The sequence below is a fragment of the Misgurnus anguillicaudatus genome, chromosome 1 (assembly GCF_027580225.2).
Source record: "Misgurnus anguillicaudatus chromosome 1, ASM2758022v2, whole genome shotgun sequence".
Lineage (NCBI taxonomy): Eukaryota > Metazoa > Chordata > Actinopteri > Cypriniformes > Cobitidae > Misgurnus > Misgurnus anguillicaudatus.
This window is the reverse complement of record NC_073337.2, coordinates 32426216-32429675: the sequence shown is the minus strand read 5'-3', so window position 1 is coordinate 32429675 and position 3460 is coordinate 32426216.

Sequence of the window (3460 nt, the reverse complement as noted above, 5' to 3'; positions counted from 1 at the left end):
TACCTAACTAAAAATTAGGTATGCTTTCCTACTCTAATTTATGGAAAAACAAAACATACAGGGGGTGGCAGTCACCTCTTACCTAATGTGTTAGACAAACGAGTTACCTGCGTGAGTGCGATGGAAGTTGCACGACCTCTTACCTGTCTCACCTCCTCTGGTTTAACCCAAAAGAAGCAACTAGAGCCACTGCTCACAAAGACAGCGTAAAAGTGCTATTTCCAATAACAAAGGTAACAGAAGTAACAATAATAAACACCTAACGTCAAAAATAGTAATAACAGCAAGTTTGAGTGCAAAGAGATGGGCGCTCGCTTCTTGCGTTGAAATCCGAAACTATTTGACACATGACATATTTTTTTGAAAACTATAATAACTCTGCCCCCGACCCGTTTTCATGCCTGTTAAAAACATGTTAAATTTCATATATAAGTCGCACCTGAATAAAAGTCGCAGGGCCAGCCAAACAAATGAAAACAAAGTGAGACTTATAGTCTAGGAAATATGATTTATTTGGAGCCTCGGAGTTTCATGTGAAATCACAAAAGATTTCACAGTTAATATCTGCCATTCATATAAACACACTTCAGAAATGTCAACGCATAACACAAAACTGAATTTGTCATGTACTTGACAAAGCTGAGAAGAGGAGCGTTACCTCAGTGTTTATGAGGTACTCGGCCTGACTGATGCTGGCGGGTGAACCAGTCCTCAAGCCTTCTTAAAAAATAAAGCCTTTGTTGTATTCGTGTGCACAAACTATCAATGGGTGTTTTCCAACAGATCACATTGTCCATGTAAAACCCCAGGTATCTGTAAGATGTCACTTGCTGTATCTCTGTGTTTTTAATGATGACAGGCTTGTGTTCAGATACACCTCTTGGGTCAAGGACCATTTCTTGTGTCTTATTCACATTTAAAACAAGACAGTTCTTGTCACACCGCTGAATGAAAGTATCAATTTCACTGTGGTAAGAAGTCCATGCCTTTGTGTAAGAGACTTAAAATGGCAGTGTCATCAGCATATTTCATTGTGTAATTATTGTTAAATGTGCTCCTGCAATCATTCGTGTATAAAGCAAAAAGTACAGGTGATGAGACACAACTTTGTGGCACTCCTGTGCTACTACATCTGACCTCAGATAGTGTCCTATTGACCCTAACCTGCTGAGTTCTATTACTTAAAAAAAATAAAACCATTTGATTAAAAAAGTACTGACACCCATGCCACGCAGCTTCTCTAAAAGCAAATGTGTCTGCACTGTATTAAAAGCTGAACTAAAATTCACAAATAAAATACGGGCATAGGCTTTAGTATTCTCAAGATGCTTAGAGACAAGATGAACAATGGAACTCCTATTCTGCCTATAGACAAACTGACAGGTGTCTAATAGTGGTTCTACTCTTTTCAACGGTGAGATTACGAATTTCTCAAAACACTTCCGGACATTTGAAGTCAATGCCACAGGACGAAGGAGGTCATTATTTGAAAATACACCTGTTTTTTTAGGAATTGGTATTATATGTGACTTTTTCCACAAAGCTGGCACAGAATAGGTTTCAAGAGATCGCTGAAATAAGGGACACCATGCTAATGCACATGTTTGCAATTCACATAAATGAATTCATCTACATATGGAGCCCTTATAGCAATAAGAGTGCAGTCAATTGCACCGATTACATTTGGGGAAAGCGGACATTGCTGCAAATTGCCTTTTAATATTGGCCTGTTCTCCAACAGTGTAAGGAATTATGGCAGTGTAAGGCATTAATGAGCTTGTGATGGCTGTGAAATCCCAGATCTATGACAAATGAATAGGAATGTCAAAATCAATAAGGTTTGCCTTACAAAAAGTACAGTTAGTTACTTGTCGCCTATTTACCGCTGGTATATCCCGGTTGCCAAAAATTCTAAAACTGAAAGGACTTGGGTTGGTACCGGGATGGCGCGGTTCCATCTTGTTGGCCTTTAATTGATTTATTTCTAGTAAAAATACACATTAAAGATATGTGTAATTGCAGAGCTCTGTAATTCAATTGTTACTAATAAAAATTAAATTGTAGAGCTCTTTAATTTCATTTCTACTAGTAAAAATATAATTACAATGAGTAATGCGCTGGCTACATTAAAAGATAATTTGGCTTCCCATATCGTGTGTAAACCAGCACCCCCACAAGTGCAGGAGCAATGAAGACGAAGTCATTGGGCAACAAAAAACAAAAGTCAATTTCAAATCGTTCAACAGTTACTCTGAAGAGGGTTTTAGTCTCCATTTCTCTCAATATTGAGTATTCAGCATTCAAGTAATTTATTCCTCAAATTTCTCTGGAATCCCCCATCTACATCTGCCGTCTATTTGTCGCACGTGCAGACATACTGAAGCCCTAAATATATTTATTTAATGGTCAATGAATCAGCCAATGAGAAGAGAGTTTAATATTGCGTTCGACCAATGATGTGTCTGAATGCTGTTTGGCGCATCGCTTACTTCCGGGTTCCTCTCACACACGTGAGAGAGAGAGAGGGAGAGTCTATTTGAAAAAGATTTATAATTTAATAACTTTTGTAACACAGATCTGTTGGACACACATGTGGATGGCCTCTGGAGTCCCAGCGATTGTTATGGCTTTCTCTGTCGAGTTGGGCAGCGGGCTTGCATCCACCTCTATGTGAGCTCCAGATGACTATACACACAGACAGACTTCTAACATGAAGTGTTGAGGCTAAGACTATATGCACGCTTACCTTCATGATCTCTTACAACCACCCTTGCCAATCAGATAGCCACACTGACTGGATGGCACCACAAACCACAGTGTGACCGGGGGCTTCCATTTGGCCGTACTGTTGTGCATGACCCTGTAGATCTACTGATGAAAAACAGATGTGCCATAAAACTGTGTATTCACACTAGACAAATGATGGCAAATCTTGAACCGTATCCGAGCGTGACTCTCAAGCGCCCTGAATCCCCTGCACTTAAGGTGAACTTTATGCTCCAGACCCGACCACAATTATCCAAAGTAAAAACTAGGAATGCTCCGATCGATCGGTCTCGGAGGAAAAATGGCATTAAATGACTTGATCGGTACTTGCTAAATTTGCAGATCTCATAAACCGATCTTTCTGTTTACTTTCGTCATCATAGAGATCCTGAATGCGGCTGCAATTGGAGACAATATTTTACGTAGTGCGAGCATTTTTTCAACCCGTTGCTCGTGTGCGACATCCAGGAGAAATCATATTGAGACTCTTTTTCAAATTTAAACTTTCATTTTCCTAACAGCTGCTCTTGTCTGAGTACAACCGACGCACGCGTACGCACACTGCAGCCTGTCATCAGTGGTACCTGTGAACAGAGCGATCTCTCTGTCAAGTTGCAATATCCTACAGTAATATCTCATTATAATCGCTCTCTGCTCTTGACTAAGGAACTGTTATACTCCATATGAATGCGTG